Source organism: Pinus tabuliformis, chromosome 4_2 (assembly GCF_031772625.1).
Source record: "Pinus tabuliformis cultivar Carrire ecotype Pingquan chromosome 4_2, CPIR1, whole genome shotgun sequence".
NCBI lineage: Eukaryota > Viridiplantae > Streptophyta > Pinopsida > Pinales > Pinaceae > Pinus > Pinus tabuliformis.
This window is the reverse complement of record NC_142304.1, coordinates 190927738-190944647: the sequence shown is the minus strand read 5'-3', so window position 1 is coordinate 190944647 and position 16910 is coordinate 190927738.

The following is a 16910-nucleotide window of genomic DNA, read 5'->3' as shown; positions in this document are numbered from 1 at the left end:
TCTTCTGCAACGACTGTTGAGACTATGACAGAGGTTGCCCCTACTGCTATAATAGTTTCCCTTGCTGCTACAAAGTTTTCCCATGATGCTGCACAGGTTTCCCTTGCTGCTGCAAAGGTTATCCTTGCTGCTGCAAAGGTTGTCCTTGCTGTTGTAAGGGCTCTTGGACAGTTCCTTTCGATATACATTGTGGATATTGGTAATTTCTGAATTGAATATAACCATATCCACCAGGAATAATGGATTGACCAGGCTAGACATAAGCTCATGCTTAAGTAATGTAAAACAGATTAACTAAGGCTTGTGAACCATATGGGACATAATCCTATTGGAGTGGAATCTGAACCATATAAGCTTGTTAATACTGGATGTTTTCGGACCCCGGATGGACCAACAGGGTTAGGAATACTACCATAATAAGGTTGATTAACTCTAACCATGTGAGTATGTAATCCACTCACATTGGTTTCACCTTACACAAGAGGAGTATTCAGATATTTTTCCCCAGGTGCTGGTACATTCTGTCCACTTGATGGAGGGGTAGAAGAACTCACCAAAACTTGACCTGAAAAAATCGGTTGTACAGAAAGGGTTGGTTGAAACGATGAGACAAGCTATGACAGAATCGTAGGTTGAAGAGGAACTGACATGACAGTAGTTTGTACCGAAGTTCGAGATGTCATGTTTTGAATGAACGGACCAATTGTATGCATATCATTTGAATACAAAATGGGATTTTGATATAATGACGAAGCACTAGGAGTACCCAAAACTAATTGAGCTAAGGTTGTATAACTAGGTGGCAACATGGGTCCACTAGTTTCAGGAAGGGTGAGAGACAAGACTCTTCCTGTAAAAGGAAAGGCTTCTATTCGAAATTCATACCATTGTTCATCATCAATATGAGGAGTATGGGTAGGAGAAAATTATGAATGACCTGGATAAGAGGTTGGGATTTCACCTTTTGACTCCATAGAGGGAAACAATATTTGACGAGAAAGTTGAGATGTGTGAGGAGATAACTCCAAAGGAATACCAAGTTGATTGTAAGGACTGTAAGGATGCTGAGGAGATATCGCAACAGATTCAAATAACAGATTCGACAAATAAATAACAAGCCTCCCAAATCAGCCTAGCATGCTGGCTTGAAGGAACAAAAAGGTGGCCTAGGTAGTACAATAATGCATCCCACAGGTGGAAGTATAGAACTTTATTTCCATCCACTAGAATATGGTATGTGGTGGAAAACAATGGATCAATTTTATATAGTTGTGGACATCCAGAGGTCTCATGGCCACAAGAGTTGAGAACAATGGTAAGTGTTGCAACTAGTGGTCGAATGACGCAATATGCAACATGATTGGTGCTTCCCTTCTTACATTTGATATTCAAATGGAATTTTAGTACATATCTAGACCACTTTTATTGTCAATCATTCTACAACTTTCCTTGGTTCTATATAAACTACAAGGGTCATTATGTCGATGATCGTCTCCTTCCCCATAATGTGATGTTTCCATTATCGACAAGCCTTGAAAATGGAATACATCTCCTTAGCATAGGTGGGGTATTTCGGAATTGTGTCAGAAAGTGTGTCGTTTTGATAGCCCACAAGATGCCCTTGTTGGGTTATAATTGAAAAAATAGCATACCCAGAGGCGTATGTATTAATTTCAAATGGTTATTGCAAGTCTGGCAATGTGAGTACTGGTGCAAAGCAGAGGTGGCACTTCAACTCAAGAAACACCTTCTATTGGGACTCAAACCAAAAAAATGTGCATTTCACTCCTCCCTTGGTAACTTGACTCAAACGAAAAGTGATATGAGAGAATCCCAACATGAACCTCCAATAAAAATTGGCAAGGCCCAAAAAGTTGTGAAGCTATGTTAGAGTGGTTAGGGCTGGAAAATCTTGAATTAATTGGATCTTAGATGGATCCACATGTATTCCTTGCTCATCAATGATTTAGCTGAGATATTGGACCTGGCCAATGCCAAAGGTGCATTTCTCCAAGTTGGCACATAGTTTATGTTGTCACGTGTTTGAAGAACCTGCCGAATGCATTACAAGTGTTGGCTAGTTGAATTGTTTATGAATTAAACATTCAAGTACCACATTAATTGTCGACCAGGGAAAGTCTTTTTATCTCAAAGGCACTGCGTACTGTATGTACTTAAAGTCTAAAAGCATCGAAAGCTGTAGTATACGTAATTCTTACGCTATGTCATTACAGTACTTGTTAAAATAAAAGCAATTAATTAAAGCTACGAATCTGGAAAGAAAAATAATGGACGCTCTGTTGGCAGAGGATCGGGACCCTATCCTCCAGATGGGGACGTTCAGCACCTGCCCCTGTGATCAGAATTACTGATGCACACTGCACTCTCATTCACCGGTGAGAAACAAACTCAAAGATCAATGAAACAGAGTACTAGTAAAACAAAGAATACCAGAGGTAATGCTATCAAATCCAAACAGAGTACCAAAAAGAAATTACTGCACACTTACACACTTGACAGGAAAGTAAATGGGTGAATCCTGTGAGGAAGGTGGGCCCAGTCCCTCTCACAAGATTCCCCAGGAAAACGAAGACGGAATTAAGTTCTCAAAACAGTTTTATATTCATCTGCCAAAAAGATTAAATACAAATAGAGTTCAGACTTGCTGATGTTCTCAGAATCTCGATTACAGACCGACCATAGACACCGACTAACTCCCGTTTCATGTAGATGTCTCCTCTTTATAGAGGAGACATCTATTACAATAGAATATTACAGCCTGTTCAGTTAACCCATTTTGTCAAAAGTAAGCAATTCAGAGTGCTGTTACAACAGTGTGATAATACATTCTTTTCTTGAGCTTTAGCTGTTACACGGCAGGTAACTGACTTTGACTGTCTCCTCGGGATCTTCATATTCCTTCGCCATTTCCCCATGCTGTTCCTGCTGACTGTGTTCTTCTTTCTTTAGACTTCCGCTTGATTATGCCACGTCACGATTCTCTAGATAGCTGCCATCTGTTGTTCGTGGTTGTTACAAAATAGCTTGCTTTAGGTAATTGCTGTTGCTGGTGTTGCAGCAACTGCGTAGTTGTTGTTTCTGGTGTTGCAGCAACTGCGTAGTTGCTGTTTCTGGTGTTGCAGCAACTGCGTAGTTGCTGTTTTTAGTGTTACAACAACTATTCATTATAACTCCTGCAAGCTTAAGACAATTATTTGACAATTTAGTCAGCGTTTCCAAGGATAAGTATAAAGATATTCACGAATACGAAATAAGCAATTAAACATAGACATGCGGAAGGTTACTTCATACCTTGGGGTTAATATGTCATTATAAAATAAAAAGCTTTCACTTATGACTGTAAAAGGGTAATTATATAGCAAAAGATAAGGTCAAAAATAGGTCAATTGTGAGTCCCAACATCCCCCCCAACTGAAGAGATTGCATGTCCCCATGCAATGTCTACTCTGAGTCTGAGTCGAAAAACTGGGACAAACAATGAAGATTACTAAGACAATAGCTGTAGGGAGTAACATCAAACTTGTCTCTGAAACCACAAACAGTTCGCATCTGTTTCCATACTGCTGCCTCTTCTCTGTTAGAAAGTCCAAACTGACCCTTATACTGATCACCCGGCAACCATAAAAGTGGGAACTTGAATTTGTAACCTATCCAGTTCTCTGCACAAATTTGCATGCTTTCAACATACCGAGGTACCCTTGATAATGCTACTTGCAGATTTGATGGGTTATACGGGTGATATTCTTTCCTTTCTGCGGGGCAGTTATCCCAAAATAGTTTATTTGCTTTCACAGCCAATGATGCTTTGGTTTTTATATACTGCTGACAGTCTGTTAGGACCTCTGTTCGCAGTCTCATAACATGATCCTTCATCTTATCATTTTCTATCATTTTTAAATGTTGCAAAATGAAAGTGGCAGCGTTCTGTGGTTCAGCCCGAATCCACAAAAGGCAATTCTGTTCGTTCTGGACGCCTGAGACATAGGCATTTTGCCAGGTGAGCTGATTCGCCAAAAAGGAAATGAAAGCTCTCAATTGTATATCACCTGCTACAGGTGTCATATTCATGTTTCTTTCTTCAGATACAGCCTCATTATGGAGGTATAATTCACATAGCAGGTTTTGGTCACTTTTGGGTGCTTCTGCAAAAGTTTTCATAAACTGATCTGCTGTGACCACTTGATAAGGCCTCCCCTCCTTGATGGCCTTCAGCTGAATAAATGCAAGCCTTTCCCTTAAGAATGTGGCATAGTTGAAGGAGGGTTTCCTTGCGGCGAGCATCCTTTGGCATAACTCAAACATCAGGGACATCCTGTGTTTCAGTTCCTTAATTTCTTTATACTGGGCCCTGCACTGTTCCAGTGCTTCCCAGTTCCTATAGGCATGATCAAACCAGGTCCCTTTCTGTTGTTCAAATGCTTTCCCTTGAGATTGATGATATTCTCTCCACCATATGCGTTTCAGTTCCAGAAAACTTTCTGTTTCTACACATGCATCTTTAACAGTGGGAGGCTCTGTTTGCATACAGGCATCAACCAAAATCGTCTGTTCTGTTGAAGTGGGCTGGGATGATCCAGCATCTTTTTCTTCATCTTCCACCAGAACTTCTTCCTCCTGCTGGGGTAATTCATTGTTCTCCAGATTGATTTTGGTGGTCCGGGGTGAATCTGTCTCTTTTTCTTCTTCTGCTCCTTGCTTCAATTCTTCCTTGTTTTCTTCTGAGACTGTTTGCTCTTTTTCCATAGTAGTCTGGGTAGGCCGGGGTGAATCTGTATCTTCTTCCTTTTCCATAATAATCTGGGTAGGCCGGGGTGAATCTTTATCTTCTTCCTTTTTCTCCTGCATAGCATCAGGAAGCTCCTTTGTTTGTTCTTGTGCAGCCTCTGAGGAACTTACTAGTTCTTGTGTGTCAGTAAGTTCTTGATCTTGTACAGCTTCAGGTGGACTTATTGGTTCTTGTGTATCAGTAAGTTCCTGTTCTTGGTCTTGCACGTTTTCTGGATGACCTGTTGGTTCTTGTGTATCAACAGGTCTCACCGACTGCATTTCCTCTAAGGATCCTGTTGGTTCTTGTGTAACAACAGGGTTCTCTTCCTGCACTTCCTCTGAAACAGGTTCTTGCACTAACCTATACCCTGCCTGAGCATATATCTCACCACAACGTGTACACAGATATTCGATATCTTTGATTTTCTCTGCTGCGGAGGCTCCTCTTGCTAAAACATGCAGACTGAATTCTTCTTGATATGCTTCCTTGATTCTTATTATCTCTTCCTGGTAATCCTGAATCTGAGCTTTCAGAAACTCGATTTCCTCTTGCAGGGCGGGTATAGTAGGCTGATCCTTTGAGACAGTAGATTCCAGTGGAGGCAGAGGTTCTGCTACGTCAATTTGGTCAATATTTCCCACAGGTGGTTCTTGTGTGTCACCTGGGGTAGTGGCTGGTTCTTGTGTTGCAGCCACTTGCTCACTATCATTCTGGGTGTCGGCAGCTGGTTCTTGTGTATCAGCTGTCTTAAGATATGATGCCACGAAGCTATGAACGCTCTGCATCTCAGCCTCTGTGGGTGAGGGAGAAGGGTTTCGGGAAGTGGCCGGAGTACGGGGTTTTAAAACAATGGATGGTGGGCTGGAGGGATCAGGGGATCCAACTACTGCCGATTTTCGTTTTGGTAAAAAGGCAGGGAATTGAGGTGTTTTTCTCTTCCTGCTGGCTCTTGTGACCGGAACAGTAGTCGGGGTGGTGGGTACTTTGGTTGAAACCCTCGTTCTTCTTCTTTTTACTGGGGTTTTCTTTGCCTGCTACATTTTTCATTTAAGCTGCGTAATTGGGATATTATCTTCAGAATCATCAGTGGAGATACTGAGTATGGGGGCGGGGGAATTGGTTCTTTTGGGCGACATAGTTAATTCCACTGCTTCTTGTTCATTTTCTGTAACATGCAGAGGTATTTGCTGGGGTTGTTCCGGGATATGCTCTGTCTGCTGAGGGTTTTCCGAAGGGGTTTGCTCAGGGGTGTCGTCCGTTTGTTGAGGAGGCTCCTGGTCTTGCTGAGGTATATCCTCAGCTTGACGAGGAGTTTCCTCTTCTTGATGAGGACTACCCTGCACAGGCTGTGGACTTCTTTCCTCCGGATGGGGATTAATGGGGGGTGGAGGGATGTTCAGAGGAAGAGCTCTGTTAATCAGCAGTTGAACTAGGCGATGGTGTTTTAGGGAGAGGGCTGGATTCTTCGCTTTCATAGCATATCGTGCCATATTTTTAAGACAACCCAGCAAATAATATGGCATGTTCAATAATTGACCATTTCTTAAGTGATTTAACAGAACGAAGTCGTGCTGGTAGATTACCTGGTAACGACCTTCGCATGTTAAATACTGCTTGACGAATTCGGCGACTCTTGGCCATGGTTGAGGTAGCGACCGCAATGCTACACCTCTGCCCTTGGTTTCTACTTCCTCGCCCGGACGGAGAAAGTCTTGCTGCGCGTTCAGAATCAAGTGCTTCCTGCTGAACCATCTCGTACCAGTGGTTGGGAGTCCGGTGACTTCGGCTATGAATTCTTCCGTAACCGGAACTTGAATTCCTTGGACGACAGAGAATCCTTCTGTCAAATTGCATGTGAATTCCAGGACTTGCTGCTCGTCAAAGTCCGGAAGTCGCCTGAAATATTCTATCCATCCAGCTTGCAGGAAAATTTGGTAAATTTCCGGAAAAAGCTCCAGAACTGCTGTCGTGCCTGGTTCATGAGTGATAAGGGTTCCTCCCATGGCTATTGTTTCGGTAAATCTTCAGAATTCAGAGCCGAGCTACCGATTTTAACTCAGAGTATACATCACAATTGGTAACATGCTGTAGTTTTTACATACAACCGGGAGAATTAAGGGTGGCAGTGGTTGGCGTGGTTATTCATTATGGAAATTGCTTTGGTAACCCCCCCCCTTTTCTACGTGTGAATGATATGATTGGGGAATGCAATCATTTGATGGTCCTATCACCCTTTTTCCGCTTATCTATTATTTAATGCTTACTCATAAACGTGCGTACCTTCATCCTTTACCTTTTTGGATCGCTGCGTCAAAAGGTCTTTTCTCGTCTGCTGTCAAATTATAATCATTACCGCGGATCTTGAAAGCACGGGAATATGATAATGACGAGAAGTGACGGTGAGGTTCTGTAATCATCACGAAAGGTGATATATTTCGTGTGGAAAGGATATTTCGGATCAGGAAGCACTGTCGTGGCACCGAGCTTGGTGTTGCAGCCACAGAGAATTACCGTTGGGCAACCGGGATTAGGGGGAAACGTTTGTAAGACGGGGAATGTGCTGGAATAATAGAACTAGTGTTACAGCAACAGGAATAATGTTGGGACAACGGGAAGTGGTGTTGCAGCAACGGGAAGTGGTGTTGCAGCAACGGGAAGTGGTGTTGCAGCAACAGAAGATGGTGTTGCAGCAACATGAAATGGTGTTGCAGCAACAGGAAATGGTGTTGCAGCAACAGGAATTGGTGTTGCAGCAACAAGAATTGGTGTTGCAGCAACAGGAATTCGGAGTCCGCCCTGTAGTTTCTTTTGAAGCCTTGCTCTCAGCTACTTCCCACGTTCCATCTGCAAAATCTGGAAATATAATATTGCAATCCTTGGCAGGAATTATTAGTTCCTAAAAATATATAATCCTAATAATTACATAAATAATAGAAATTCAAGTGTTCTGAGGGACGGCAAGTTCCCCTGGAAAAGAATACTGTTTTATTGCCATGCAAGTAGCTTTAAAGTCCTCTTTGGAAACCGGCCGCTGATACAACCGAAGTCGGTAGCCATTCACCAACAGTGGTGTTCTGCTTCCATCGATTGTTACTAGTCTAACTGTTCCATTTGGGAAAACAGTATCCACTTCATACGGTCCCAGCCATCTTGTTCTCAGCTTCCCTTGAAAGTTCTCGAAACGTGAGTCGTAAAGAAGAGCCCAGTCACCTTTCTGGAACTGCTTTTGCTTAATGGTTCTGTCATGCCATCTGCTCCTTTGTTGTTGTATCATAGTTGTTTGGTGGACGGCATCCAGTCTTTTCTCGTCCAGTTCCTGCAACTGCTGCAACCTGGCTATCTGTGCATCAGTTAAATCAAGGTTAACAGCTAAGGCAGTTCTTAAGGTTTTAATTTCAAATTCTACAGGAAAAATAGCATTCTTTCCATAAACCAATTCATAGGGTGAAAATCCTGTTGTGTTTCTCCAGGTGGTTCTGTAGGCCCAAAGAGCTTCGGGCAACCGCTGAAACCAGTCCCTTCTATTCTCCTTTATTGTTTTTGTTAGGATAGCTTCTATGACCTTGTTTGTGCTTTCCACCTGCCCATTTGCTTGGGGGTGGTAAGGTGTGGTCATCTTATGTTTGATATGATATTTCTGAAGCGTATCTTTGAAACTGTGGGAATTAAAAGGAGGTCCTCCATCAGTGACTAATTCTCTGGGTAGTCCAAATCTAACGAAGATTTCTTCAAATAGGAATGTTAATACTGCTTCTTCATTAGCTTTGATGAGTGCTTTGGCCTCTACCCATTTAGTCATGTAATCTGTGCATACTAAAATGTAAACTCTTTGATTGGATGGAGGGTTAATGGGACCTACAAAATCTAATGCCCATTTCTCAAAGGGTTCGAGAGTTACCTGAGGGTTGAGTGGCATTTCATCCCTATGGTTGGGCTGGCCCATTCTTTGGCAGCTGTCACAAGCCTTCACATATTTTTTTGCATCTTTAAAAAGTGATGGCCAGTAATATCCCATTCTAAGTACCTTGTGAGCTGTTCTTTTATCTGCAAAATGTCCTCCACAAGGACCATCGTGACAAGCTTTCAATATGTCATAAATCTCATCTTCCCCAACGCATCTCCTGATTTCTTGATCTATCCCTGTGTGGAACAGACACCCGCTTATCCAGCTGTACCTAGCACTTTGCTGGATGATTTTTCTTCTTTCTCTGTGTGGTAGGTGTGATGGCAATTTTCCTGCAACTAAATAATTAGCAATGTCTGCATACCAAGGTGAGTGAGCAGATACTGCAAATAGATACTCATCAGGAAAAGAGTCATCTACTGGAATATTTTCATTGGTTTTTAACCGAGAAAGAAAATCAGCAACTACATTTTCTTTTCCTGGCCTATCTACTATTGTGATATCAAATTCCTGTAATAGTAATAACCACCTGGTGACTCGAGCATTAGTAATTGATTTATTCATTAAATACTTGATGGCCGAGTGGTCTGTATGCACAAAGGTAGTATAGCCAGTGATATAGTGCCGAAATTTATTAATAGCATAAATAACTGCTAAAAATTCTTTCTCAGTTACTGTATAATTTAACTCAGCTGGTGTCATGTTTTTGCTAATGAAATAGATAGCATAGGGGAGATTGTTTTCTTCCTGACCCAGGACAGCTCCAATTGCCATGTCTGAGGCATCAGAGGAAATGTGAAAGGGTAGTGCCCAATCGGGTCCTCTCAAAATAGGAGCTGTGGACAACTGATGCTTAAGTTTATTGAATGCAGTCTCACAGTCATCAGTCCACTTGAATTCAGCATTTTTCATTAATAACACAAACAAAGGAGAGGCTATTTTAGACAAATCTTTAATAAATCTTCTGTAATAACCGGCATGTCCTAAAAAACTTCTCACCTCTGTTTGTGTTTTGGGGATAGGAAGGTTCTGAATCACCTGAATCTTAGCTGGGTCGACTTGGATTCCTAAAAATGAAATGAAATGACCTAATACAATGCCCTGGTTCATCATCATGTGACACTTTTCAGTGCTCAAAGCGAGGTGTGCTTCAATACACCTCTTGAGTACTTTTTCAAGGTTTTGGAGGGCATCTTCAAAGGTCACTCCATAAGGAGTAAAGTCGTCCATTAATATTTCTAATGAATCGTTTAACATATCAGAAAAGATTCCTATCACCGCTCTCTGAAATGTCGCTGGAGCATTACACAACCCAAATGGCAGTACTCTATAGGCAAAGGTTCCCCATGGGCTGGTAAATGTGGTTTTGTCCTGATCCTGGGGTGCAATCCTGATTTGGTTGTAACCACTAAACCCATCCAAGAACGAGAAGAATTTCTTACCTGCTAAATTATCCAATACTTGATCAATAAAAGGTAAAGGGAAATGATCTTTTTGCGTTGCTTTATTTAATGATCTATAGTCTACACATACTCGCCATTTCCCATTCTTTTTTGGTACAATTACGAGTGGAGAAACCCACTCACTGTCAGATATTGGGTATATGAATCCTGCATTTAGGAGTTTTTGGAGTTCCTCCTTCACAATTTCTCTGAGGTTAGGGTTCATTCTTCGTTGGGGTTGGCAGACTGGTCGGGATCCCTCCTTAATGTATATACGATGAGTACATAATTCAGGGGAGATTCCTTTCATGTCCGTGTAGTCCCATGCGAATGCCTCTTTGTTTGCTTGGAGTAACTTTATTACTTTCTGTTTTTCATCCTCAGTCAAATCAGGATTTATATTCAGCGTTTTACCAGGCTCGATTTCAACTGTTGTGCTCTTGGAAGAGTTACCTAGTGCTGTTTGGCATAAGTTTTCATCATTCATATATTGCTGGGATTCCGGTTCTAGGATTGCAGCGAAGTGATTAGATGTTTCTGGGTTAACCGAAGAGGGTTCAGAAATAAAACTACTAATTAGCTCATCTTCGGTGGAGTCTTTAAAGGTCAAAGCTTGTCCAATAGTTAATATTGGTTGGGTTTCCTCATCCTCATAGTCTACCCATATAGAATTATCACTGTTAATCATGGGAGTGGCATGGGGATAGAGGGTCAGCTGTTTAGTTTCTTGTCCATTGGAGATGGTCATTGATCCAGATCTACAACTGATGAAAGCATCTGCTGTAGCCAACCAAGGTCTCCCTAGAATCAACGGATGACCCCCCAACTTTGTTTTGGTTTGTAAGACCACAAAGTCAACCGGGTAGTTCCATGATTCTACAGAGATTATAAGGTCTTCAATGACCCCTTCAGGTTTGATCGTAGAACGGTCAGCTAGTTCTAAGATAGTAGGAGTTTCCCTGATAAAATTTTTCAGTTGGAGCAATTGAGCTGTTTTGAGAGTCATGATGTTTATTGCAGCTCCTAAGTCTACTAAGACTTTAGAGATAAAGGTTTTTCCGACCTGGACTGTTACTGTAGGGTGACCAGGGTCACCGTACTTGACAGGATAATCTTTTTCAATCATTAAGGCAGTTAATTTCCCCATCACATGAACTGTGAGGGGGTCTTTAGCCTTCCTTCCAGGTTTCTTTACACAGATGTCTCTAATAGCTCTAGCATATATAGGAACATCCCTTAGTGCCTGCAATAATGGGATTTTGACATACAAGTTCTGTAACTCTCCTAACAGATTGAAGGTAGGCTGTTCGGGTACTTTAGTGAGAGTTAGTCTTTCAGGGAATGGTGCATCTACCGTTTGGTCATTATTGTTAGGTGCTGTTTCTACTGTTTCAGTATTATGGTTAGCTAATTTCTCTTTTCTAGTCTCTTCTTTATCAGAGTCCGTGATATCATCTATAATAGGTTCCACTATTCTCCCTGAGCGGAGATGGATGTCATTACATTGCAGGGGAGGAATAGACTGACTCTGAATGTCGATAACTTGCAAGGCTTTATTATTCGGGTTAGGGTTAGGTTGTACAGGCAGCTGTGGTCTCATTGCTTGATTATTCAGAGGATTATTAGGTGGTAAGGAAAGAGATTGTTGTTGTTGAGGAAAAGGTATTTGCTGGGCTGCCCAGTTTGGGTTCCATTGATTAAAGTATGGTTTCTCGGGAGCCCAAGGATTCCACATAGTAGGGTCAGGAAAAGGTTGCTGCATAAGTGGAAAGTTCATTGTGTTGAAGGGTGGGTATTGCATTTGATTCATGGGTGGATAAAAAGGAGAACTATTATTCCAACGATTGAATGTTGTATTAGAGCTCGTACCTTGTCTTTGCAGCCATTGCCTCCTCTGAGTCGTTAGATACACCGCTTCAGCTTCTTCTTCAGTTGTTTGCAGTGCTGCTTTGATTCCAGGCAGAGAGGGGCATTGCTGTGTTTCATGATCCTTTTCGCAGATTGTGCATATAGGCATCCTATCCAGTGGGCATTCTCTAAGTGGATGTTTCTCTCTGCATTTTGAATAGAAAATCGCCAGAGCAGCTTCTACTTCTACCGTTTTCTTCTTGACCTGCAGAGCGTCAATCTGTGAAGCAAAAGAACTTAGCATTTCAGTTTTAAATTCTTCTAATAAGTTACCTATCTCTGCTCTTGTTGCTCCTCCACTAGCTGACTTTTGAACCCTTGAATACACATTATCTCTGCCTTTCGATCTACCTGCCGCTCCCCTTGAACACCGCATACAGAGCTTAATAATTTCATCAAAGGGTTCTTTAGAAATATCCCCTTTTCCAAGCATGTTCAGCATGTCCAAGCAATCATCTCTTACCCCTTTTAGCAGTATGGTCTTCAAAATGTCTTTGCTCATATTAGGATGATCAGACCGCTGCAGATTATACTGTAACCTTTCCACGAAATCTTCTAAATTCTCATCCTCTTTCTGGACCATTTTAAACAATTCTTCCTTTCTTTCTCTTGTCCGACAGTAGTCTTGATACTTAGCCAGAAATCCCTCTTTCATTTGGTCCCAGGTGGTGATTGCCTGAGCTCCCAAGCTCATAAACCACCTCAATGCATTCCCTTTTAGTGTTGCTGGAAACAATTTCAGCTTCTGATTAGGACTTATGTAATCATAGCTTCTACACAGTATGTCGAATTCGAAGAGGAATTCGTCCGGATCTTCGGAGGACAACCCATGGAAATTGGGTAATGCCGAGAGTGGAATATTTTTCATGGGGGTCGTTCCTCTCGGAAGTTCCCCAATAGGGAATTCCAGGGTAGAGAGCGAGTTTTCCCCTCTCCCTTCTGTTCTGTTATCCTCCATCGGGATTTTCCCTGAATCACTTGCCTTGTCTTCTGTGTCTTCTGTTTCTTCAGGTTCCTCTTCCGGTTCCTCGGTGTACTCTGGTGCTTCCAGCTTCCTCTCAGGTCCTATCACTTCCTCCGTCTGTTGGTCTGTTTGTGAGGAGTATTGGATCTGGGGTCTCCGGGAACTCGTCCTCTGTGATGCTTCGGCCTTAGAGATGATTTCGTCAATGTAAGTCTTCCTTCCTCCTTTGCCGCCTGTAAAATTAGGTTTCTTGCGTCCTCTCATACACCTGTTATTTTCACAAAGAAACCATTAATGCTTTTAGAGTTCTTTAGTTGCCTTCCCCTGCAACGGCGCCAAAATGTTGGCTAGTTGAATTGTTTATGAATTAAACATTCAAGTACCACATTAATTGTCGACCAGGGAAAGTCTTTTTATTTCAAAGGCACTGCGTACTGTATGTACTTAAAGTCTAAAAGCATCGAAAGCTGTAGTATACGTAATTCTTACGCTATGTCATTACAGTACTTGTTAAAATAAAAGCTATGAATCTGGAAAGCAAAATAATGGACGCTCTGTTGGCAGAGGATCAGGACCCTATCCTCCAGATGGGGATGTTCAACACCTGCCCCTGTGATCAGAATTACTGATGCACACTGCACTCTCATTCACCGGTGAGAAACAAACTCAAAGATCAATGAAACAGAGTACTAGTAAAACAAAGAATACCAGAGGTAATGCTATCAAATCCAAACAGAGTACCAAAAAGAAATTACTGCACACTTACACACTTGACACGAAAGTAAATGGGTGAATCTTGTGAGGAAGGTGGGCCCAGTCCCTCTCACAAGATTCCCCAGGAAAACGAAGACGGAATTAAGTGCTCAAAACAGTTTTATATTCATCTGCCAAAAAGATTAAATACAAATAGAGTTCAGACTTGCTGATGTTCTCAGAATCTCGATTACAGACCGACCATAGACACCGACTAACTCCCGTTTCATGTAGATGTCTCCTCTTTATAGAGGAGACATCTATTACAATAGAATATTACAGCCTGTTCAGTTAACCCATTTTGTCAAAAATAAGCAATTCAGAGTGTTGTTACAACAGTGTGATAATACATTCTTTTCTTGAGCTTTAGCTGTTACACGGCGGGTAACTGACTTTGACTGTCTCCTCGGGATCTTCATATTCCTTCGCCATTTCCCCATGCTGTTCCTGCTGACTGTGTTCTTCTTTCTTTAGACTTCCGCTTGATTATGCCACGTCACGATTCTCTAGATAGCTGCCATCTGTTGTTCGTGGTTGTTACAAAATAGCTTGCTTTAGGTAATTGCTGTTGCTGGTGTTGCAGCAACTGCGTAGTTGCTGTTTCTGGTGTTGCAGCAACTGCGTAGTTGCTGTTTTTAGTGTTACAACAACTATTCATTATAACTCCTGCAAGCTTAAGACAATTATTTGACAATTTAGTCAGCGTTTCCAAGGATAAGTATAAAGATATTCACGAATACGAAATAAGCAATTAAACATAGACATGCGGAAGGTTACTTCATACCTTGGGGTTAATATGTCATTATAAAATAAAAAGCTTTCACTTATGACTACAAAAGGGTAATTATACGGCAAAAGATAAGGTCAAAAATAGGTCAATTGTGAGTCCCAACAACAAGTACTCTTCTCAACTCTTGCTAAAGATGAGGATGTCATCGAGATATACAACCATGAAAAAGTTGGTAAAGGGACACAAGATGTCATTTATTATTCTCATAAAAGTTGCAGGGGAAGTTTTCAGTCTAAAAGGCATGACCAACCACTCAAAAAGGCCCTCCTTTGATTTGAAGGTGGTCTTCCATACATTTGTGGGTTCTATTGGAACCTCGTGATAACCAAATGTTAAATAGATCTTGCTGAAAGACTTGTCCCATTTGGATTGGTCAAGAAGGTCATCAATCCATGAGATTGGATACCTATTCCTGATAGTGATTTTATTTAGTTCTCGATAATCAATAAGAGTCTCTAGGTCCCATCCTTCTTCTTTACAAGTATAATCAGGCTCCCATAGGGTGAGGAACTTGGTCATATCTGCCCTTTTTGCAGCAACTATGGATTTGTCACTTGATTTCTTCATTTTCCATAATATATCAATGGTATATTAGCCCATTGGATAGAGGTGCTTCGAGAGTTATATTGATCAAATGCTTGACCTGATAGTGCAAATTTGCCCTTGTGGGTGAGGAGAAGATGCCCCTATATTCTTCCACGACCTTTTCCACCTACTTTTGTTGCACACTGGAACCCTTTGTGGGGGCTATGGATGTGGCCACAATCTTACCCTTACTTTGAGAATGAATAAAAAGAAAAATAATTTTCTTGATATCGGAGATGATCTTATTACATTTATTAGCATATATCAAAGAGGTAGTGGTAGGTGGGGTTACCTGTAGTAATATGTATAACTTACTACCCAAGTTAATAATAGCAGTGTGAGGCCTAGACTCGTACACAACATGATGCTTCTAGAAGTATGGTTGGCCTAATAATAAATCACAAAATTCAAGAGGAGAAACATCACATACTACATCATCTGTGAAGGGCTTGATGTTGTAGGGAAGGCAGAAATATTGGATGGCATGAATATCTCGTCCTTAGCGAAGCCATCCGATGGTGTACGACTATGGATATGGTGTGGTTGGTAGGCCCAAATGCTTCATGACCTATGTTGAAAACATGTTCTTTTGACTCCCGTTGTTGAAAATGAACTACAGTGACAAACAAGGATGATTTTAGGGGCGAATGTTCGCCCTTTAGCGAAATTAAGGGTTTTTAAATTTTTAGTGGGCGAATATTTTGTATCATAGTACATTTTTACAAATCACCTCAAATAGCCCACCTTATTTTAAGGGAGAGGGTAAAAAAGGTAAATTTAGCCCTTGAAATTAGGACTTACAACCTTCCATTCGCCCATTTTCAAGAATAGGTTTTATTTAAGTGAATCCATTCGCCCATTTTCAAGAATAGGTTTTATTTAAGTGAATCCTATGGGCCAAATACCATATTTATAAAAGAGGCATGGTAAATTAATAAAAATATAAATAAATGAGAGGTATGGTAAATAGATAAAACATTTTTTATATTTACTCCATAAGTCACCTTATATACATGTAAGGGTGTAAACAAATAAAAATATAAGTAAAGTGGAGGTATGGTAAATAAATAAAACGTCTTTTCATACTTACTCAAAAGGTATGATAAATAAATAAAAATTTAAATAAACTAGATGTATCGTAAATAAATAAAACCTCTTTTTATATTTAGTCCATAACCCTCGTTCTATTTATGAAGGTTCAAGAAAGAGGTTTTATTTAAGTGAATCCTATGGGCCAAATACCATATTTGTAAAAGAGGTATGGTAAATTAATAAAAATATAAATAAACGAGAGGTATGGTAAACAAATAAAACATTTTTTTACATTTACTCCATAAGTCACCTTATATTTATGAACACTCAAAAAATGGGTTATATTTAGGTTAAACCTATGGCGAAAATACTATGGGACAAATACCATGGACTAGATTGTTATTAATACCATGCAAAAAACCATTATTAACCCTAATATTAGAATTAATAAAAATAAAAATGGCACATGGTATTGACCCATGGTATTCACCAAAATGGCACATGGTATTGACCCATGGTATTCACCTGGAATGTAGCCTATTTAAATGGGTGAATTAAACCAACATGTAGCCTATGCTAAGATTCACTAGGATTTTACAAAGTTTTATTATTTAGTGAAAGACTCGCCAAGATCTTACAAGATTTTATAATTGAGTAAAATATTCGCCATGCCTGGTGAGAGATTCGCCAAAAAATTATATATACATATTATATTATTGATAAAATCGCCTTCCATTTTTCCT